Below are 24,072 nucleotides of genomic sequence, written 5' to 3'. Positions count from 1 at the left end.
TTTATCTAATTGGTCCTTCAGCAGCGGGGCACCTTTTTCTAATCAGCGGAGGCACCCTTACTCAGCCAGTGGTAGCCCCAGGCCTCATCACCTGTGGGATACAAGCCATGCTCTCTCCCAGGCTTGCTTCGGCCAACATCTCTATTTTCATTTATGTCTCTTCTCACACTGGGACCCCTGGCCTTTAGTCATCCCCACCTGCAGTATTTACAGTGTGCAGCAGTTGTTAGGCTTGAGTGTCTTTGCACAGGTGCTCCCTCTGCAGTTAAGGCACTTCCTCCTCCAACTCTGCGTAGTCTCATCTTTCTAGATTGTACTTCAGAGTTATCATGAAGCCGTCACTTAATATAACTTTTTACCTCCATAGGAACCTCTGTGCATAAAGGTTATGGTTCTTTATCTCATGTGATTGAAATTTTTAGTTTATACATGTCCCTCCTTAATGAAGGCGTTAAGGGCAGGAGTCGTTTCTAATCCTTAGCAGAGCAGATGCTTTTTTTTTTTTAGATGCTTTTTAATGATGATAAAATGTATGGTTTAAATCACTCATTTTACAATAATTTTGCTTTAGGTTCTGGCAGAAATAAAGTTTACAGAAGTCGTGTTCCTGCGATAAGAAATAAAGATGTGACCTTCCAGTTGTGTAAAGCTCTTAAATGTTGTGTCAGTGTGTCGGGTGCGCTTAAGGAACCTGGAGCTAAGTGGGCTAGTTCTGAGAGAGAGAGAGACTTAACTATGTTAACAAAGGTAAGCCGTCACTGTGTCCTGCCAACATTTGATAGTTGCTTTTGGGGCAAACTAAACCAGTAAAATTTTAAACTCTTCCTCCACATTAAAGGGATTGAATAGATTGGCCACTTTGGTGCACCTGTGTCCTGCGAATTGTCCAATTGGAGTTGGAGGTTTAGAAAGTGAGGTTCAATCTTGTTTAAGTCTCTTCCCATCAGGCTGGTTTCATGATTTCCTACACACCATGTTACTTCCTGTCTACCTTTTCTTGGTGTTGTTCATTCCTACACACCATGTTACTTCCTGTCTACCTTTTCTTGGTGTTGTTCATGCCTGGATTGTCTCCTATACCTGCTCAAACCTTGGTCCATTCTCACTTGTACCATGAAAGTTTGTCATGCTGGATACTGTCACAACTAATTTTACTTAAGTTTGTGTTAAGCCACAAACCGCACATTTTGTATATTTTCTGTTTTTTTGTGTTCGTCTATATTTTTATGGTTTCTCTTCAAGAAGTATTATGGGAAGGGGAATAGCAAGATGTAAAGAGCAAAAAAGTCATCATTCTCTTTAAATTGTTAGAACATCTATCTGCAATCATAATTATGATGCACTGTGGTATGTGTTAAAATAGGAAATATATGTAACGTCCCATAGGAGCAGCATACTCAGTGGTGTTAGTAGGGGTGTGTCATGGAAGTAATCACAAAGCAGGTGACTGTTGGTTGGGGTCCTGAAACATTAGTGTGTGTTCCCTGTGTCCAGTAGCAGTCTGGAGGGGTCAGGAAGCCTGCCTTTCAATTTGAGGGAACAGAGGGTTTGAGGTCCTCTCTCTTATATTGCTCTAGTATACTGCATAGCACCTAATAAAATACTGGGTTTATAGTTGACGTTTAAATCGCTGATTGATAATCAAGATTGGGGTGTATCTTTAGAAATGAAAATAGGAAGAATCTTATGCTTTTTCTTTTTTTCTTTTTTTTCCTATATCTGAAAAGGTATGTAGTACTTTGCTGAGTGGTTGGGAATAAAGTTTGCAGTATTCAGTGTATTCAGTTTTAGTATCTAAATAGAATTAATCTGTTGCTGTAAACTGGAATAACACTTTGTTACTGACAAGTTTTAGAATGCATCTGTTCGTCAATTACCTGTTTGGGAAGATTGTAATTAATGATTTTAAGAATGTGGCTATAAACCTCCAATTGAAGAAAAGCAAATAAGTTAAGATTGACAGATGTATAGGCTCTTCATCTTATTGTGTGTGTGGTTTTTTTTTTTCCCTTTAGTTATTTGTCAAGGTATAAAGAATTCTATCACACTTAAGTTAAGTAAACTTCACGGGGTGTAATCTGACATGGCAAGGAGCAGATCACATGGCCTAGATCTTAAAGGTGATTTTATGTTTAAACTTTCATGAAAACATGTGATTGAAGCACATTAATATATTGATATAGATGGCAGTTAATTTTTGTCTTTTGATACATGTGAGTGCAGCTTTCATTTTGCTAAAAGAATATGACCAGTTTTCAGTTTTGGATTCTACCATTTAGTAAAGACAGTCCACTTAATTTTAGAAATAAGAGATTTAATATATAATACATAATAATACTTTTATGTATTTTTAGTTACTGAAAACATTTATTGTAATACTGTGAAGAAACTATGCCATTATAGTCTTCAAGACTTAAATGAATCAAGTGTTTATTAGCTGCTGTAGTTTTTAAACTAATAAAAATCAGTACATCAGCAACTTGTAAATATAGTTTTTAAAATAATGCCTTAACAACTTTACAGTGGTTATAATTACTATATTTCAGCCTAACGTTATTTAATAATTTGACATGAAGCCTTTTTAATAGTTCGCTGGTGCAGATCAGAGATAGGTAAACTATGGCTGGTGGGCCAGATCTAGCCCGTCACCTGGTTTTGTAAAGAAAGTTTTTTTGGAACATAGTCACACCCATTGTTTACATGGTAGTTACGGCTACTTTCACCCTACGCCAGTGGGGTAAAGTAGTTGCAACAGAAACTGTAAAGCCCACAAATCTGGAAATGTTTAAATTTAGATTTTAAAAATTGAAAAATTCTTTGAACCTATACAGGGCAAGTCTATTGACCCCTGAGGTAGAAAACAGTCAAGAACTTGGGTGCCGAAGCCAAATGGCCTAGGTTCAAATTCCCTTTCTCCCATTTCATAGCTAGTGACCATGGGCAAATCACTTAACCTCTATGCCTCATTATGAGGTTTAAATGAACTCATTTGTATAAATAGTGCTTGGCACATACTAAGCACTGTGTAAGTGATTGCTGTTGATTCTGCTTGGAGCTTTTATAAGTTATTGTTAATAGAAAAATGACACTAATGATTTTCCTTTTAGAGTGTCAAAGGCACTTTGAGTCTTTTATTTTTTCAAGAATGTAATAAGACTTTTTTCATTTACAGTCAGTGTTCCCTGTTACCAAAATTTACTTTATGAATATAAAGAATTGAATGTCTTTAAGACAGTACTTGTGCTTAGATGTCAAACCATTATCTTCCCAAGGCACATCAAACTGGCTCTGCATAGTCCAGGCCTCTAAAGCTTGTGTGCATACCCTAGGTATCATGTGTATCCATTTTGTAAATATAGTTTTTAAAATAATGCTTGGGACTTCCCTGGCGGTCCAGCAGTTAAGACTATGCACTCCCAATGCAGGGGGCTTGGGTTCGATCCCTGCTCAAGGAACTAGATGCCACATGCATGCCGTAACTAAGAGCCCACATGCCACAACTAAAAGGTCTGGCATGCAGCAACTAAAGACCCGGCACAGCCAAACAAACAAACAAACAAATAAATAAATAAATAATTTTTTTAAAAAATAAGTAAAATAAAATAATGCCTTAGGAGTTAGGAAAAGAAAATATTAGAACGTTTTTACCTTTGTATTATTTTTTAAAAATCTGTGTAGTTTATAATGTACATAAATTATATGTATGGAACTTTGTGTATATGATTTGTTAATAAATAAGATGCATATTAAAAAGTTTTCTTATGGTTTGCGCAGTCAGGTGTTTGGAGGCCATTGGAGGACAGAATGGTGAAATCAGCAAAGATAGAATTTAGAACCAATTCCCTGACTTAGAACATAATGAAAATAATTCATAGACTGTAATTGAGTTGTCCAACTTTACATAAGTGTTCAAAAACAGGACATCCAGTGGCTAGAATCTAATCACTGACCGACTAGAATCTGGGTCACTGGACTCGAAAAACCAGAACTGACTGTTTAATTTCTCAGGTTGATGCTCCTGGCATATATGCTTGATATGTGTGTGTGTAAATCTCTGACATAATAAGCCATACTCAGTAGGCACACCCTGTTTCCTTATTCAAGCATCTTAATTTCATCCCATTAAATCTTTGAAATATCAGACTATCAGAAGGCACGAAGAAACCTGGGCTGAGAGTCTTCTTTCCAGGAGACCTTGACTCTATGGCTGGTTTGAGGCGCATCACTCTGAACTGCAACACACTCATTGGTGACCTGGGTGCCAGTGCTTTGGCAGAATCTCTTAGTGAGGATTTATGGCTTAGAGGTAAATTCTAAAATTGAAAATATTGAATTTTTAATATGATATATGCTTAGCTTTTGGCATGATACTGTTGTGATAGGAATTTTTTTAAGCCTCATTTTTCTGATAGCTTTTATGTTGCTTTTAAACTTTCTCTAAGAGTTGCATATATTCTTTACAGAAAATACAGAGTAACAAGAGAACAATTACCTATAATCTTAATACCCAGACATAATCACTGTTCATTTTGGTGTATATACTTTCAGTCTTTTTTTTTCTATAAATATATTTGTACACTTAGGGATTACAAAAATAGAATTGTAGTATACTTGCTATTTCATATTCCTGCTTTTTTCACTTAATGATGTATCATGTAGTATTCCATCGTATTGATGTCCCATAGTTTAATCAATTCTTTGCAATTAGATTTAGACAGTTTATTTTTCCCTGTCAGAAACAATGTGAATACATTGTATATACATCTCTGTGTCCATCGGGATTACTTCTGTAGAATAAGGTACTAGAAGTGGAATGACTAAGTGTGACATATTTTTAAGACTTTTCATACACATTGCCAAATTACCACCCAGAAATGCTATGCCAATTTGTAGTCCACCCCAACAGTGGATGTGAAGCCTGCCTCTCACAAACACTGGCTTGTAGCACTTTTAAAAACTGTAAAACTACAAAAATGAGTACCTCTCCCTTTTTTATGCAAGTAGGATTACTCCAAATTTTGTAACTTTTTTCAGTTAATTTAGTATGAGCATCTTAGCAAGTCAGTAAATTTGCATCTACTGCATCATTTTTTGTGACTGTTCAGTGTTCCATTATATGAATATGCCACCGTACACATAGCTTATCCATTCTTGTATATAAGCTATGTCCAGTTTTTCAGTTACAAATAGTACTCTGATATATATCCTTACCTATATCTCTATTTCTTTTGGTTAAATTCTTAGAAAGAGAGTTGTTGGATCAAAAGGGTATAGACTTTTTTTTTTTTTGGTATGTGGGCCTCTCACCGCTGTGGCCTCTCCCGTTGCGAAGCACAGGCTCCGGACGCGCAGGCTCAGCGGCCATGGCCCACGGGCCCAGCCGCTCCACGGTATGTGGGATCTTCCCGGATCGGGGCACGAACCCGCGTCCCCTGCATCGGCAGGCGGATTCTCAACCACTGCGCCACCAGGGAAGCCCGGGTATAGACTTTTTAAAGGCTTTTATTACAGAGTCTTGGCTTAATCTGATAGGAGAATAACCACATGTTGTTTTATTTTGTATTCCTTTGATTTACTGGTGAGGTTTACTGGCTGTTTGTATTAATTTGGCTAGTTGGTTAATTATACCCTGTGTCCATTCTTCTGTAGTGAGAGTTTGTAAGGGTTGTATCATATCCTGTCAGATCCATATGTCTGACTTTCTATTTCCGTGTGTCGTGGGGTGTTGAAAGACTCCAGTTATTTTAATGTGATGGTCCACACAACACTTAAAAAAAAAAACTCATGGTAGTTTCCTTTCATGTAATATTTTTTAACATTTTTTAACATTTGTGATGATCCCTTTTGTTTAAATGAGTGTTGCTCAGCCCCAGAACGACTAGAATTCATGATCATTTGTTCTGATTTTTGTCTGACCTTTTACAGAGAGAGTTCTTGACCATCATACTTTCATGATAGGTTTTTAGTATGTATTCTCTATTCACACATTCTTCGAATTTATTATTATTTGTATCCTCTTAGACTTGTCTTTTTTGTTCTAAAACTAACAGTTATTACATTTCTTCTATTTTTGTTTTCCCCTTTTAACTAGTTTCATGTGTGATTTGGAGCTCAAGATCACGATCAAAAGAAGGCAGTGCATTTCTGAGCTCCACCAGTTTTTGCTTGTAAGGTTTACACTGCCACTGCCGCCGTTGCTAATTATGAACTGAGATTCATTTTGTGATGTTTTTTGCTCATAGGTTATATACAGTAATTCTTCAGTTCTGTAATTGTAAAATATGTTGGATGATTTATTGGTACTAAAGGCAGGGTTATCATTGCACATCCAAGAAGAGGTTTTTAAATTGGATTATGCATTATGTGTGTGCATATACGTTTCTGTTTTTTTCCATACCCAAAATTACAAACCTGCCATGACTTGTCTTGTGCAGGACTCTTCCACACGTGAGAAAATGAGAGTTGTCTCTATGTTAAATCTGTATAGAGTTAGCAAGTGACCTTTTGTCTTTTATCAACAGCACTTGATCTGCAGCAGTGTGGCCTCACCAATGAAGGAGCGAAGGCTTTACTAAAGACCCTTGAAACCAAATAGAGCTCTGCTCATTCTGGATATAAGAAAAAATCCACTTGTTGGTATGCGGTCACTTTTTTTAATTGATAAACACATAGCAAAACAAAAAGAATTTGTTCACATATTGACAATTTTTAAAACTTAATGTGTTTAACTTTCCTCATCGTATACAATTGTCCCAATTGTCCCTTGAACAACTTGGGGGTTAGGGGTGCAGACCCCTACGCAGTTGAAAATCTGGGTATAAGTTTATCGTCAGTGGTTCCACATCTGTGGATTCAACCAACCGTGGATCGTGTAGGACTATAGTACATATTTACTAAAAAATATCCATGTGTCAGTGGACCCGCGAGGGTCAAACCCATGTTGTCAAGCATCAACTGTACTTTTCTAATGTTGCACTCCCTTATGTTTTTAGCAGATAATGTACTAATTAAAGTGAGTTATACTTGTAAATTGTTCTTATCTCTACTCTGAATAGAGGTGAACCTAGATACTAAGCCTGCTTCCACCAAGAGCATTATTTCCTTCTTGTGCAACCTCTGAATTTTTGCAAGGAATACTTTATTCATTTGTCAGTTTCACAAGTAATTTTTTTAATACCTTCTGTGTGCCAGATACGGGTTTAGGCACTAGGGATAAAGCAGTGAACCAGACAGACAAAAGTCTTGCCCTCATGGAGCTTACATTCTAATGAAGTAGTTCAGATAGAAATGAGTAAAGAGATAAGTAATATAATTTTAGACAGTAGGAAGTGGAAAAATACCTTAATGTAAGGAGAGTGGGGGGGGCAGGTAGGACGCCATTGGATAAGTTTGTTAGGGGACAGCTTCACTGGAGAAGTGGCATTTGAATGGAGACCTGAATGAAGAGAGGAGCAAGCCATGGAAGAACTGGAGTAAGCACATTCCAGGACAAGGCGGCAATGCATATGCAGTCATGTAGGTGGGTGGAGTATTTAAGGGAAAGCAAGGAGGCCAACATGGCCAGAGTACTGAGTGAAGAAGAGTGTGGTATGACATGAGGTCAAGGAGCTAGCCAGGGGTCTGCTTTTGTAAAGTCTTGAAGGCTGGAGTAAAGATGTGGATTATTCTAAACGAGTAGAAGGTTTTGAAGTGGAAAAAGGCATGATCCAAATAGTATCTCAATAAGGTGACCTGGTATAGAGAATAGACTTGGGGGGATAAAGAAGAGAAGCAGGGAGACCAGTTAGGAGACTCTCACAGTGGTCCAAATAAAGAGATGTTTATGGACTAGCTTAGGTTGGAAGTTTGGACCAAGTGAAAAGCAGTTTAATTCAGGTTGTGTTTTGAGGGTGTAGCTAACAAGACTTGCAGATAGATTAGATGTGGGGTATGAAGGAAATAGTAACAAGGAGACAAATCGTTGATGATTATGTGTGCAACTGGGTGGTATCACTTAGAAGAAGGGGGCTGATGGGGAGCAGCTTTTGAGGGAATATCAGGACTTTGGTTTGTTATCTTGGATGCCCTTTAGGTATCTAAGTGTCTGGACAGTGCTCAGACTATACTTTCTATCCAAAGGTGTCCAAAGCCTCTTTAGATGCAAAATGTTTAAAGTTGACCTTTGCTGCTGCCAAAATAGTAGCCACTGGGGCAGTCTGCAAGGTGGCATCTTAGGTTTCTGAGGAAGAAATTAGAATACACAAAGGGGGAAATAAGTGTATAATTACATAATATAGATTTCATATTTAATTTTATGGGAAAAGCAGTAATTAGTTGGCTTTTGGTTTTAAATGGAAATAGCCACTCATTGGGAAATAATTACTCTAACTTCAATTTATTTTATCTAGATCATTCTGTGATAAAAGCAGTTATCAAAAAAGTCCTCCAGATGGAAGGAGTGCCAAGTCAGAGGTATATAACATGTTTTAGTTCTTTCGGAAGAATTTCTCTTTAATGGCTTGTTTTTTTTCTTTCTTAAAAGAATATTATCAAGGTACTTTCTGCCATCTTAAAACTAAGTTTTTAGTCACATGAAATGGCTTTTCTGTTTTTGAAAATGTTGTGTGATGCTTTAATTTAGGTTCCCAGAAATGCAGATTGAAAACCTTTATTAACTTAAAGTATCTTAATTTCCAATGAAGATCAAACCCTCATAGATTACCTGTGACTTAAATGGCATATTTATTATTTCTCTCTCAGTACCGGTGGATAACTTCTCCATCGGTGAAGGAACCATATAAAGCTGCTAGACAGAAAAAGAGAACTATAATTTTGGGAAGTGGTCGAAAAAAAGCTACTATTAGAATTGGTAACTTTTTCTTTTTTTTAATGCTACTAGAACTTATACCCCTTATGTTTTCCGATGTGCTAAAATTAAAATAGCCTTAACAGTTAATTATTTCCTTAATGGTAGCTGTTAATATTATTTGTGGTTCTTATGGAACACATCTAGGATGTTCCTGACACATAGTGTTTAATATGTATTAGATATTAATGATATTAATTTTAATATGATAAAGCTGTTGAAGTGATCAAATCCATATCTGAGGTCACCTTTTCTCACTTTCATGGGGATCCAGGCCTTAGGAAAGAGAGGGAAGTATGTGATGTGTCTAGTGACAACCCCAAAATAAAATAAAATATGCAGAGCCCTTGGCGCTTTACAGATATTAATACATTTTATTATCTTCACAACCCTGTGAACAGACAGTGTTTTACAGCAGCGCAGACAGGTTAGGGTCATGTGCAGCAGGGAAGTGGGATCAGGCAGGATAAGAACATGGGGAGAGTCGGGGGACTGGTTCCAGAGCCTTTAGTAAGGAGACAATAAAAATCACAGATGATAATGACTGTTTTTTCAAAATGCAGGAATCAGTGGAAAAACTAGAAATGATCATGTTCAGAATTGTGATCGGTTATGTCTAAATATGTAAAAGTCAGTTACTTTCCCATTCTCCAGAAATAACAATAAAAAAGAAGGAAAGATCCCATACGCAGTAGTCACAAAAATTAGTAAATATCTAGAAGTCAGTTCAGTGTTCGCCTGAAAAAGTTAGTGCAGAAGGATAGATGAAACATTTTAAACATATATGTTAACATTAATAAAATGTAATGTTAACATATGAACTATCAACATATAAAGCCACTGGCAGGGGGAAAGACAGATTGGTGGAAAAGTCCAGCAACTGGTCCATGTTTACTTGAGAATTGCATTTTAAATTAGACAATTTTAAAGTCTGACCTGACTTTTTGTCTAATTGACTGATTGAAGCATTGATAATTCATTTAAACAGAAATTAGATATTTGCATCACAGCATACACAGACCCTCCGCAGTCTGCAGTCCTGCCCCCAGCCAGGCACCCAGCACCCCAGATGCTGCAGAGAACTTGCTGGGGTCCCCCATGCCTTGGCAGAGACAGTTCTCTGCCAGATGCCCTTCCTTCGTCTCCCCTGTCCTGACCCCTCCCACCTCCCTTCCTCTGAAACCTTCAACCTTCTCTCCGTCAGAGTTACTTGCTCAGTTCTGTGCTTCCACAGCGCTTGTCCTGTGGAATTTGAATTCCCTCCACAGCCGTCTTGCTAGGTTGGGAGCAGCCAATTCCCCTTCATCTTTTTCTTCCTTCCCTCAGCCCCACACCAGGGACACTCTCGGGCACCATGCAAATTTAATCTTCAGTTTCTACTTGTTACGACATTGTTGCTGTCATGGTACCACCTAAGTTCACAGTAGTATGGATAAATGTGGGGGGGACGACTGTAAATACAGATTCTTTGTAAATCCAGGTTTCTAATTCTTCCCCTTTTTAATATTTTTCCCCTTAAATCACGTGTCCGTTTTGCTGCTCCAGCTCTATAGTTGGACTGCCGCCTGGGGAACCTGAGGCAGCAGAATATCAAAGAGGGTAGACACTAAATTTTTAATGTAAATGTCAACCAGGATACCTACTACCTGTGCAAAGGGGGTCCCAGAATTCAGGCTCAAAGCCTATTACCAGATACTTGGTTTCCCTGCTTGTGTCTCGTCTGTCTGTCAATGTGCACTTGACTCCTTTACCAGGAATTATGTGTGTGCCCTGAGGGACGAGCATAGCTTTTAATGGGGACTTCCTCACACTGCTTTTCTTTGTTGTTTACTTTTAATGAATCCCACCCTGTAGAAGTGGAAGAATAAAACAAGATGTGCTTGAGAAAATGGAGAGAGTTATTACATATTTTCCTTGTAATCCAGAATAGCATGTCAGCTCTTCTTCTGTTTGTCTCCTTTGGTTGTCAGTGGAACATAATTTTGGCTTACTTTCCAAATCAGAAACTGAAGTCCAATACTAACGTATCCTAGATGAAACTTGACCCATTCATTTTTGAGAGTCTGTATGAGCCCTGTGCAAGGTGCTGAGAATAAAAAGACAAATTTATTGACTTCAGTAGATATTTACATAGCATTGAATGTGTTCCAGATGCTGTTCTGAATTTTATCAGTTATCTACTTTTGCATCATAGAACACTTCAAGACAGTGACTTAAAACCACAGCCATTTCTTTTGCTCAGGATTCTTTTCAGTCAGCAGGTCAGGCTGGGCTCAGTGGGGTGGTTTTTTCTGCTGGTCTCATCTGAGATCACTTATTCAACCAAAGTCATCTGGTGATCCACCTAGAGTCTAAATGGCCCCCCTCATCTGTCTGGCAGCTGGTGCTGGCTGTGGGCTGGGCCTGTTATTTCCAGCAGGCTAGCTCGGGCTTGCTTACATGGCAGTGATGTTTTAAGAGGGCAGGTATAGAAGCTGCATACCCCTTGAGGCCTCAGCTTGGAAGTTGCACAGCGTCACTCTTGTTGCAGTCTCTTGGTCAAAGCAAGTCCACAAGGCCAGCCCAGATTCAAAAGGTGTGGAGCACTACAACCCACCTCTTGCTGGGAGGGCTGCAGAGAATTTGTGGCCATTTAGTCCTCATATCAGAGAGGCACAACAGAGAGATTTAGTAACCTGTTCAAGGTCACACAGCTTGGGACAGTACAGTGTTTTAAGTGCTTTGAAAGCTGCTGCTCATTATTTTTAAATCTTACAGCCACTATTTGGACCAACTTATTTTTTTTCTCTGCAGCCTTGTAGAGAAAAGGCCTCATTCACATTGCTGTGTGGCTGCCATGGGTTGGAAGTTTCATATATGTTGTACCACTGAACTGTCATGACTAGTATGAAATGGAGATATTATTATTATTCCCAATATTCAGATGAGGAAACTGAGACTTTTGGAAATTAAGTATGAGTCATATAAGAGAATGTTAACTCACTGTTCTATATGCAAGAGTAGTCTCCCTAAGTAAATTATAAATGTCCTGGCACAGATCTTTTTTTTAATCTCTTGTTTGCGTCTAGAAAATGGTTTTTAAAACTTTTCTGTTGCTTTGTTAATGGCAGTTGCACATTGCAGAAAAATAGCTGGAACAAAAGACATGTTTTTCAGATGTCCAGTGGAGCCCCCAATAGAAGCAGGATGAATATTCCATTCCGCATTGGCAACACCAAAGGAGATAATGCTTTAGAAAAAAGATTTCTCGACAAAGCTCTTGAACTCAATATCATCTCCCAGAAAGGGCATAGGTAGTGAGTACTTGTCCCATCCAGAAGCTTGTCAGAGAATTGGTTTAGTTTTCAGACACTGAAGGAAACACATCTAGGAGCCTGCCCATCCTGGAGTAGCAGTTATTGTAACTAGTTGGGAAAGACCATTTGTTATGGGAGTTCTCCTGCTGCTGCTTACAGACCCCTTAGCACGATTCCACGGCTGAGAGCATGGTGGGACCACACCTTCTAGGAGCTTTGGTCAGAATTTCCTTTGAAAATCTGCTCTGACAGCACAAAGGGTGCCATCCCAGCTCTGGTGCAGCTGGCACAGCCTGTTCAGTGTAAGAACAGACACTGTTGCTCCCCCGAACGTCAGAGAGAGTAGTTAATTCTGTCAGCTCCATGAAAGATGTACGTTCTCACGCATGAGAATAGCTGCCTGCTCCCTGCCCCCTGCACAGCAGGCTCATCGAAGGGTTGAGCTAACCTAGGTTCCATGTGAGCGTGACGGTCCTTCACTGCGTTGGAAAGGAATTTTCTAATGACTGAGATGTGTGACGCTCCTGGCCACCTGCGGGGGCTTTCAGGTGGGAGGGTGGACCCGATGGCCTCAGGTGCCGTGACTCTCGCAGGAACTGGTGACGGGAAGGAGGGTCACCTTGATGCTCAACCAGATGCTTCTGTTCTTAACGGCTGCATTGGTGGTTCTTCTGGGTCCGTGGGAGTCATTTGGGCCTCTCTGTATAATGCTGTCACCATCGAAGATGTCCAGAAACTGGCAGCCTTCATGAAGCATTTTTTGGAGATGCACCAGCTATGAGCACATCCTAACCAATATACACTCTGCCCTTGAACAATGTACAAAATTGAAAGTCACTTGGGCATGGCTAAAAAAACTAAAGAAACACAGTATTTTTCTCGAATGAACATGCTTATGATAGATTTTCTTCTTTTTTCAGAGAACAGCAAAACATCCACAGCTATCCCAAGCTGTTGAAACTTAACCTTAATTCTGACTTGAACTGGAAGCTTTTAAAAAGTCTTCTCTTGCTTTTCTACCAAATTCCAGCTACTGTAGTCTTTGCTGCTACTTTTTCTGCCTAGATCTCATATTCAAAGCTGCCTATGGGTTTAATTATATGCAAATTGCAGGTTATTATTTTTAGAGACACACAGACACACAGCATGGAGGGTGGGTGGGGTCCTCTAGGTGCTGAATTTTGATCCTTTGCAAGATGACAGCAGTGGGGTCTTCTGAATTCTTTCTTTATACGGTTATTCTCATAAAGCGATAAAAGTGACATATTATATGTTTATCTAGCAAGGTCTGTTTTTAACACCAAATACTTTATATCTGTATGCATTTATATCTCTGTGCCTTTATATTTCTAATAATACGGTTCTTGTTGGTATATGTTGAGACTTTGAGAATTTGTTAGGATCCCTGACCTTGTGCATTAGAGTGTTACGTTCTCAACTATTGTGTGCCTCCCCTTCCCCCTCCCTTTTCCCTTTTTAAGCTGCTTCACAAGATTTGGAAGCTCCCTGATTCACCACTACTTTCCTTTCAGTGGGTAGAAGAACGGTTGATTGATTGGTTGGTTGGTTTTGTTTTTCAGTTATGCTGTTAAACTAAAAATCTGTGTTAACTTCCCTTACCGTTTGTTCACGTGACTGTTCTCTTTATGGTGTTTGACCAGTGATGCTGTGAGTTCGGGAAGATCTTTGCTGAAGAGTCTTTTCCTCTATTGCTCATCCACTGTCAGTGTTTTATGTTGACCGTGTGAAGGACATTAAAGTCCTAAAACATCTAAACCTTTGTCAGTGAATTTCTTTTCATGCTTTTTAGACAGATTGTTCTTTTAAAAACTTTATTTTGGGAAAACTTGAGTCTAAAAATAGCATCTGTGAAGGGTATTTTGTTCAAAAAGGTGTAAGACTTGAGTCCTGTACATCCATGTTTTTAATGATTCAGCATACTGGTAGCTTTCTGTTGGCTTTTGGAATGGCCGTTATCAACAAACCACCTTACAACACAGCTCACGATATAAAGTTGTATGAACTTTGTCCCACTTAGGCTGGAAACATGCCGCTAGGACAGTTTTGAGCTATCTTCGTGTTTCGTTGGATTGTGTAATGAGGACTATACTGATCTTTCGTCCCAGCTCTGCACCAATTAGTTGAGTTAGTTGGGTTTCCTGCTTAGGGCTAAGCCTTGCCAGTCTTGGTTCTCTCATCTGTAAAAAGGAGGATTGAAATAACTCCCCCACTTATCTCAGGGATGTTTGAAGAGCTTAAAACAAGGGCTCAATGCAGGATGTGACTGTTTAAACACAGTAAATTTTTTTTTGTTTTTTGGGTTTTTTTTTTTTTTGCGGTACGCGGGCCTCTCACTGTTGTGGCCTCTCCCGTTGCGGAGCACAGGCTCCGGACGCGCAGGCTTAGCGGCCATGGCTCACGGGCCCAGCCACTCTGCAGCATGTGGGATCTTCCCGGACCGGGGCACGAACCCGTGTCCCCTGCATCGGCAGGCGGACTCTCAACCACTGCGCCACCAGGGAAGCCCTCACGGTAAATGTTTAAACAGCAAAAGCCGGCCAGTCCATAGACGCCATCCAAGTGTTCACATATAATAGTGCTCAGAGTCTATTTTGCCTCCTTCCTCATCCATTCATAGGATGGTTACAAGTCCCTGTGGTTTGTACCGGCCCCAAATCTCTTGAATCTCCACTTATTTCCATTCCTGTTGCCACAGCCAGCTCTGTCAGCCCTCAGTGGATCATTTCAGCAGCCTCATCTGCCCCCACCTTCCCCTACCAGCACAGCCAGCTGGACGATCACTTCCCCTTCATGCTCCTCCTTGGTTCATAAAAAAGCCCAGGCTTCTTAGCCCAATGGTCACAGCTTTGTGGTGTCTGGTCTGGCTTCTTCTTTCTTGTGTTTCTGGTTCTTGGAATGTGGCATGCATATATTCCCATGCTATGTCTGGTAAGCCTGGAGTTCCTGCCCCCGCTCAGCAAGACTGACGTTTCTTCAAGACACCTGCCAACCTCCTGACCTTGTTTGTGTCTCCTTCATTGGAAGGATGCGCTTTTCCTTTGTTCTTACAAGCGTGACCCGTTTATCCCATCACAGCACCTCCATTCTGTGTTTTCCTGTGCTGAGGGTGTCTGCTTACGTGCCTTCCCCATCAGAGCAAGGAACAAGCCCTGTTTCTCCACCTCCATCACCTTGCATCCTGCCTTGCCCTTAGGAGGAGCTCAACGACTATCTGTTTAATGAATGGAAAGGCAGGGCTTCCTGAATTTCACAAACAGCCTGCAGTAAAGGCAGAGGTACAATCTCACATATGTGGATGTTTTAACTTTTCAAAAGCTTACTATGTAATTTCATTTTTTACTAAACTTTAAAATCTTGGAGGGCTCCCAGACTCTTCTTTGCTTATGTGTGAAAGTGTTTGGAAAACGGTGAGCAACTGTGTTCATACCAGGACAAAGGGTAGTCACTGTTGTCTGGAGCACAGATTGCTGGAAGATACTCATTGAGCGAAAACCTTGACCTTTGAACGTCTCAAGTGAGTGAACGGACGCCAGTCTGCTGACCACGTGGAGAGAGGGGAAGGGGAGATAAGGATGCAGGCCCCGGGTCAACAGGCTGCGGCAGCCACGACTGGCCAGTCTTTAAGGTTAAAAGCAAGGTGGACAGACAGTTGTCTTTCAGCCCTTGGGAAATCTGTGTAAAGCTTGGTGACCTCATGTTCCTTTATATCCTCCAGAGTGTCCTTCTCTCAAGCTGATTTTGACTATTTTTCTCTTTCAAAATTTGACAACACATAATCATGTTAATACCACCTAAGTGAGAAAAAACAGATTTGTTCCCACGTTGCTTATGTTTACCTCCACACACTGCTTCATCCCCAACACTGCAGCTCTGTTCTTTGCCTGCACAAGAAACAAAATTGTTCTGTTCCGCGGTAGTCTATGTTTATCTAAATATCTAATGCTGTCTTGTCACAACTTAGCAGATGCTGGAAGGTTTGGCAAGCCCTTAGGTGAACTATGTGATGTAACAAATAATTAGTCCCTTTTTTCCCTTTAGAGCTTAAGGAGCCACTAAGACCCCATAAAATGGACAAGACCCACTGATAGATGTCCAGCCCTGCCGAAGGCCCTTGCAGGTCTGGCCTTGTATCACTCTGGGATTAACGTTTGTTGTATCGTGTTCTTTGGAAGGAAAATAAAATGAGGAAGAATTTTCTCACATTTGATCAGACTGAACATAATTAAAAAGTGAAATGCTACTGAGTCTGCAAAGAAGTCAGTCGCTTTAATTACAAAGAAGATTCCCTGCCTCTGTTAGTAATTGGGCTCTTGGTAATTTAGAATCAGAATCCATGATAGGTTGTGATAAATTGGCTCCTTTTGGGCTAAAGAAGGTAAGTTCTAATTACCCCTGGATTATTCCAGAGTGGGTGGAAAAGCTTGATCAAGGAGATATTGGGAGAGAGCTGGGAAAGCTAGCAGTGAGCAAAGATTTCTTGAATTTCTTTTTAAGAAGCTTAAGAATAAAATAGTTCATTTGTTGTGACAAAAACAAGAAACTGTGGTATTTGAAATCCCAGAGCAAATTGGATTTTCTAAGAAAATAGGGAACTGGGCATATTAGAAAAAAGTCCTATAGTTACATTACAGAAATTGGCCTTGCTTACTTGTTAGCATACGAGAATATTGACCGCCTTGGGCCTCACTTGGGGAAAAGTATGGAATTCATACTTTGAGTGTTTAAATGTATAAGTAATTGGCACTAAGTTTAAGGCAGTCCAAAATGTTTATTCAAATGAAAGCATAATTTAAGTTAGTAGAAATGTACTCAGGGTCCTAATGAATGAATATACTGACCCAATCCCTGTTGGTATCCTAGCCTTTGTCTCTCTTCAGATTGCCTAACAATACCTGAAGAATAGGCTGGATTTTAGGCTAATGCACTTATTTTGAATGGTGTGTGTTGATTTTATATATCTATATAGATGTAGATATATAGTTATAGATATAATTTCAAACTTAAAAGCTGTAAGATTAGTACAAAGAACTCTTGTATATGCTTTACCTAGATTCACCAGTTATTAATATTTAGCTTTATTTGCTTTGGCATTCACTGTCTCTCCATATACACATGTTTTTTTCTCCTGAACCCCTTAAGGGTAAGGAGACCTTGTGCCCTTTTCCCTGTAAATAGTGATTACTTCCTAAGTGAAACAACATTTTCTTACCAAACCACAGCACAGTGGTCTAAGACAAATTTAACAATGATACTGTTGACTGATCTACTGTCCATATTCAAATTTTGCCACTTATTCCAGTAACATCCTTAATGGCTAATTTTTTCAGCCCAGGAACCTGTCTACAATCATGCGTTGCACTTAGTTCTCGTGTCACTTTGGTCTAAATATGAAATAACTCTTCAGCCTCTTTGTTCTTCATATTATTGAGAGTTTGTGAAGAGTATAGGCTGGTTGTTGTGTAGAATGATCCTCGGTCTGGGTTTGTCCTCTGTTTCCTCATGGGTGTTTCATGTTATGTGCTTTTGATGGGGTTCCACAGAGGTGACGGTGTGTCTTTCTGTGCATCCTTACAGGAGCCACCTAATGGTCATCTGTCTCATTAGTATCTTGGTTAAGGTGGTGCCCACGAAGTTTCTCCACTGTCAAGTTATTTGTCCCTTTGTAGTTAATAAGTAATTTATGGAGAGATATTTTGAGACTCAAAGTATTCTGTTCTTCATCAAACATTTGAATTACATATCTGGTTCATAGAACCGGTAATTCAGGTGGATTTATTTGATGGAGAAGGTGAAGTGATTCTTAATGCTTATTTTCCACTAGTATTTTTACAAGCCATTCTTCTCTCTCCCAAAGGAAAAAAAAAATCCTAAAATATAAGCAGCAGAGGTGTGCAGAACAGTTCATTAAGAAGTTAAAAGGCAACCGTTGGAGGATATATATTCCAGGAGCCCTGAGAGTAACAAACATATTTTGAGAATGTGAACAGTATGGGCAAGCATGCTTTATGGTGAACCAGGGAAGGAGGATAAGAATCCCCTGATCCGTATATAGCGACCAACTTGTAGACTTTTCCTTCCCTGTCTAGTCAACTTTGTTTATTTCTCAATAGTTTTAGAAGTACAGCCCTTTGGCCACACAGACCTTTAATCTAATAACCAGATCATGAACTACAGAGCCTGATTATGCTTTGAAAGATGTGATATATATATAACAACCTAAAGTTAAAGTTGCTTCTAATGATTCTAGCCTAGCAGAATAGCCCCCAAGAGAAAAGTAAAATCTTGGCTTCCATCTAGCCAGGTGAAAAGCCATAGGCATCCCGAGAAATGAAACTTGAAGTTGAAACGTAAGAAATGTAGGAAGTTACAGGTCATTCTGGGGGAAAAAAATAATGATCTTATCCAGCACAGTAAAAAGCAGCCAGAGGCTGAATCATTCTTTCCTGTTCCCTTCCCCCAGTTTAAAACCATAGTTTCTTTAGGTTGAAAGTCCAGGGGTTGAAGCAGAAATCTTTAGGAGTTCTTAGGAAATGACAGGTGAGCAGGTGAATAACCTCAGGTAGCACCTATTCTGCTGTAAAACACACCAGGGAAAATGCTCCTGAATTTCTGATGCATTTAAATCTAGGTCAGTCTAACATTTTTTAAAGAACTATATTCAAATTAAGGCTCCAGCTGATGTTACCCAGTCGCCTCCCCCATTAAGCCATCCCCAGTTCTCCCAATGGCATATTGTTCAAGATATGGTGTCTTCCATGAGCATGTTTCTTGTGGATACAGGGGCAAGACATATCAGTTAGGATTTTGTTGGTCACAATAGATAGAAAACTTGGTCCAAACTGGCTAAAGCAAATATATATATATATATATATATATATATATATTGGTTGATGTAACTGAAAAGTGCAAAGACAAGGGCCAGCCCAGGTCTGGTTTACTCCAGAGGCCCATGGTGTGTATTCTTTGGAGCCACCTTCCTAGGACTCTGTGCCTTTGTCCTCCTTCATGTCATGCTTCATGATAACCACATTGGTGACATTGCGTCTTCAGAACAGGTCCGTAGCTCTGCTTTCCCCACCAGAGTGTCCAGCCTCACTCTGCTTGGGCTGCCTTAGGTCAGGTTCTCATTCCTGTGCCAATGAGTAGGACCCAGAGGAAGGGACCTGCTACCTGGCTGGAATGCAGCTCAAACCTGCTACCTGCTACCTGTATTGCTGGAATACAATACATGCTTGGAGCTGGGTAGGTGGCCAATCCCACCTAAACCCTATGGAAGCCTGTGCAGTTTGCCAGATAAGTTCTGCTTTCTGTTGCCCTTATGGAGCTTACAGCTTAATCAGGGAGGCAGACAAACAAATAAGCAAATGGATACAAGATATGAAGTAAAGAACAGAGCTGTGAGACTGTCAAGGGGACACAGTCCAGACAGAGAAGTGGGAAGTGACATTTGAGTTGAGATCCGAATGGTCGAGCAGGAGTTAATCAAGAAAAGAGGTTAGGGAAAGACAAAAGGCAAGTGAGCATTTGGGGGGACATTTATCCCTTTACTTTCTCTTAGGAGAGTTGGTGTGTGATGCTCAAAATATTGAACAACTAGTATGGTACCCTAGAGAGGGCAAAATTACAAGTGGCCAAAGGAGGATGACTACAGGAAAGCACCAGCTCACCGTAGGTGGCCACAGATGAGTGGCCCACTGCTGGGGTCTGAGGCCCACAGGGCTAGGGCTGGGGCAAAGACTGTTAACCAACTAGGATGGAAGTAGTAGATAAGTATATAAATAACTGGTATGGCTTGTACCTGCTGGTGCTGGATTTCAAGCCTGAGTGTACCCCGTTCTTCTGGGCCTTCTTTCCACTATTTACTGACCACCAAACCTTCCCTATGCGATATTCAATAAACGTTGACTAAACATATAGATGACTATATTGATAGCATGGGAAAATTATCTACATTCATGCCTGATTGATAATTGATAGAAGATTTCGCCGCAGAGCAAATTAGCAAATACTTCCCTAGATTCCGCAGAGCATCTCAGACATTGATTTTCAACTAGAGGCTTCTGGGATTTGAATCAGCATCTGCCTAAGGTTTGCAAGTTGAGGGGAATCTCAGCCTGGAGACACATGTTGATTCCACAGTGGAGTGTTGGAAGCCCGCACAGAGTAATAAACTTACAGTTGTGTTTTGTTTGAACCACTTAATACTTATTAACTTAATGGGCACGTTAAAAAAAAATCATGAGATGAAGCACTAACATCTTGATTCCTGTCTTTCCTTGAAGGGGGAGAAAATTTGGGCCTGCATATCAGCATGGAGGTTTGTCTGCAGCCAGTAGAGGCTGCCTCTTTAGATGGTATGCTCTAATTTGCCTTTCTTCCACCTTTCTCACTTTTTTCATATTTGTTACATACTTGCCCTTGGGTACTGGGTCTGAAAATAGCAAGATTTAAGCTTTCTGTTAGGAAACCATCGCAAGGTAAAAAGAGTACGATGATCCTTGGCATCACCCTTCTGGCCTTTTCCACTGTTTTAACCCCAGCAGCAGGAGCATAAACTTTCCAGCTGTGTGAAGGACTCAGAACTGAGTCAGAGCAGTCCCCAAACCAACTGAAGTTAGTCTGTTAGCTTTGTGCAGGCTCAAAGCTTTAAATAATCATTTCCAGTTGTACCTTCTTGTCATTTCCCTTTAGTGTACAGTTCCCACTTCCAAATTCTTCTCTTACACCCTGAGAGCCTGGCCCAGACCTAACCTAGGAGGCTCCACTTGGGTGAGTAATTGTCATTAGCCTCCTTTTAGCTTCTTAAGCATCTCTCCTGTTTAGGGCTGAAGTCTAGTTCTATATGATTTCAAGTAAAAACTCCCATCCGCAAGTCACTGATCCATTCATCCAACCTTACCTATTTATTTAGCAAAATGGGGAATCATATTGACAAAATCATTATCCTTAAGCAATTTGGAGCCTAGTAGGGAAATTAAAATGTCAACATGCAATTGTCATACTCTGGGACAAGGGCCTATCAGGTAGAGTTGCAGATAAAATACAGGACACCTGGTTAAACTTGGCATGGTTTATTTGTTAAATCTGATAACCCTACCACCGGGGAAAGTGGTGGGTGCAAGGGAACACACGTGAGGAGGACCAGGGAAGTCTTCCTAGAAGCACTGCCTTTGAGGCCAACACGAGAGGGGTTAAGTCAGAAGAGGTGGAGGATAGGGGAGGGCTCTGTGAAGACAGAGAATAGCATGTGTGAAGGCCTTGACTTGAGAGCCGCCCCAGGAAATTCAGAGGCCTGAGGCTCAGGATGTGGGAATGTGGAGGGTGGAGGAGTATGTCGGGGGAGCGGAGACTGGAGACGCGATGAAGTCCTGCCATGGAATGTGGACTGGATCCTAAGTACAACAGGCCAGCCATTGTAGGACTTGAAGCGGCAGAGTGACGTAAGATACGCATTTGAGAAAAACCTTCTGGCTGGAGTGTAGTGACTGATTAGAAGAGGGAGTCTGGAGACAGGAGAAGGCAGAGCGGTGCTTGCTGCAGTAACGATAGTGGGTGATGGCGGTGGCTGTGAGGAAGAGAGAGGAATGGATGAGCTACTTAGAGGATGGATGGGTAGATGTGGGAGATGAGGGAAGAGAAAGGTCGTGTATGAAGATGGTTCCACTCAGTGGGACAGGAGAGGTAGGGAGAAGTGGGTACTGCAGTGCCATTTGCCTGTTTGCCTCAGACTGGCTCCCTGCCTTTCCACTGCTCTGCTCCGTGTCACAGGGCTGATCCTGCAAACCCCATCGCCCAGACTTCCTCGCCAACTCTTTTCCAGGTAGGTTCAGCCAATGGAAAGCATTGGCCGGAGGTTGGAGGGCAGGGGGATGGGAGAAGCCAACGTATTTTTCCCTCGCCCTCTGCTCTCTGTTCGGGCAGCTGCAGCAGGACTGGTGGCCGCTTTGCTCTGAGTCTCTGCCCCACCAGGAAGCCACTCCCTCTGTGCTTCCAGCTCCTGCCTGGCAGCTGTGGCAACACCACTTCCTTCTTTGCCCCCCAGCCCAGCAGTGGGGTGGGTGTGGTTTCCTCTGCTGTGACTCTCTGGGATGTCTCACCATCCCATTTGGCCTTTTAGCTTTTTCATCACCATATGAAATTTGTCGTATTGAACTGCCTGTCACGGGCTGTTTTTCTGAGTGGACATTCAGTAATACGGACGTGTTGGATTTGAGGTGCCTTATGAGACATTTAAATAGAGACGTTTAACAGGAAGTCGTATATAGATTGAAAGGTGCAGAGAGTGGTCTTAGATGGAGACAGACTTAGCTGGTAATGGAAACTAGGGGAGAGGATGAGGTCCTTCAGGGAGATGGCCTAGAGGATGAAGAGCAGAGAGCCTAATACAGAGCCCTGAGAAATACCCCAAGGAAGATCAGCTCAGCAAGAGACTGGGAGGGTGCTGAGAGACAGAAAACTGTCAGGAGGGTTGGGTGGCGCAGAAACCAAGGGAGGAGATTTTCAAGACAGAGACATTTGTTTATAAGATGTAACTTACAAGATATAAGATATAACATATCTTATATAAGTTATATCTTATAACAAGTTATAAGATATAACTCGGCTTGGCGGTCACATAGATAAGGATTGAGAAGTAGTCCCCTGGACTTGTCAATGGAGAAATCATCGGGGGCTTCAAGGAGATCAGTTTCATGAGAGTAGTGGGGCAGAAACCAGATCGCAGTGTAGATGGGAGGGGAGCAATGGGGGGGCAAGTCAAGAAATTGATGGCAAAGGGAAAGAAGGGAGGGGTGGATAGAAGGACAGGAGAATAGAATGGAGGAGGGCATTTCCTTGTGGCTCTTTAACTCTGGCTGGGAGGAGCCAACAGAGAAGGAGAGTGTGAAGATGTAGGAAGAGAGGATGGCATCCCGAGCCCAAGGAGGACTGGCCGCTGTCTTCAGCTCCCACCAGCTGGACGTTCCCTTTCTCTAGCTTTACATGTAGGCTGTGGAAGTTGCCCCTTGCCTCCTTGGATCAGCTGCCCTTGATTCGTTCATCATTTTCTTATTTCTCAGCACATCTGGGTCATACATTATGTGAAGACAAACAAATCACTACTGATGGTTAAATTTCTTGAAAAATCCCCCAGGCAGGTACCATTTTGGAGAACTACATATTGTTTCTCAAAAAGCCGAAGTAGGGGCTTCCCTGGTGGCGCAGTGGTTGAGAGTCCGCCTGCCGATGCAGGGGACACAGGTTCGTGCCCCGGTCCGGGAAGATCCCACATGCCGCGGAGCGGCTGGGCCTGTGAGCCATGGCTGCTAAGCCTGCGCGTCCGGAGCCTGTGCTCCGTAGCAGGAGGGGCCACAACAGTGAGAGGCCCGCGTACCACAAAAAAAAAAAAAAAAGCCGAATTAGCCCATTTTTCCTCTCTCATTGGGAGAGATTGCTGTTTCTTGGAGAATCCGATGAAGAGGGTGACTCGCACTTAGGAATAATGTTGCTTGAAAAGTGCAAAAGGTGAGGTGGTTTGGCTGTGAGGGGCCTCTGAGGCCTGAGAGATGACAGACTCACAGCTCCCATTTCCCTCTAACCCTGGGCTATGAGCTCATCAAATGAGATGGTAAATAAAGTCACTGACATGGTTTAAATGATAATTTTGTTCTCTTTTTCATTCAGAGCAAATTTAATGGAATTTGTATACAACATATGGATGAAATATCCATACGATGGGGCTTGACTATATCCTCATAATTCCCCTTTCCTTTTCTATATCTGGCCCCTTTAGCTCTGCAGACTTAACCCCACACCATCAATCCACCCAGTCGGTCCGCTGAGCATCTCTTCCTCCTTCGCATCTGGTCGTTGTCGTCACCTTGCTCTCCACTACCGCCTCCTGCAGTAGCTGTTAGGTCCAGGGAGGTTGGT

The 24,072-nt window shown here is 41.3% G+C and overlaps 1 pseudogene; it reads left to right on the top strand.

The window, feature by feature from the left end:
- The first annotated feature begins 735 nt into the window (after nucleotides 1-735).
- Nucleotides 736-24,072, top strand: LOC132429384 (centrosomal protein of 78 kDa-like; annotated as a pseudogene).

Source organism: Delphinus delphis, chromosome 8 (genome assembly GCF_949987515.2).
Source record: "Delphinus delphis chromosome 8, mDelDel1.2, whole genome shotgun sequence".
Classification (NCBI taxonomy): Eukaryota; Metazoa; Chordata; class Mammalia; order Artiodactyla; family Delphinidae; genus Delphinus; species Delphinus delphis.
The sequence above is the reverse complement of the archived record's forward strand: the minus strand, read 5'-3'. Positions and strand labels throughout refer to the sequence as shown.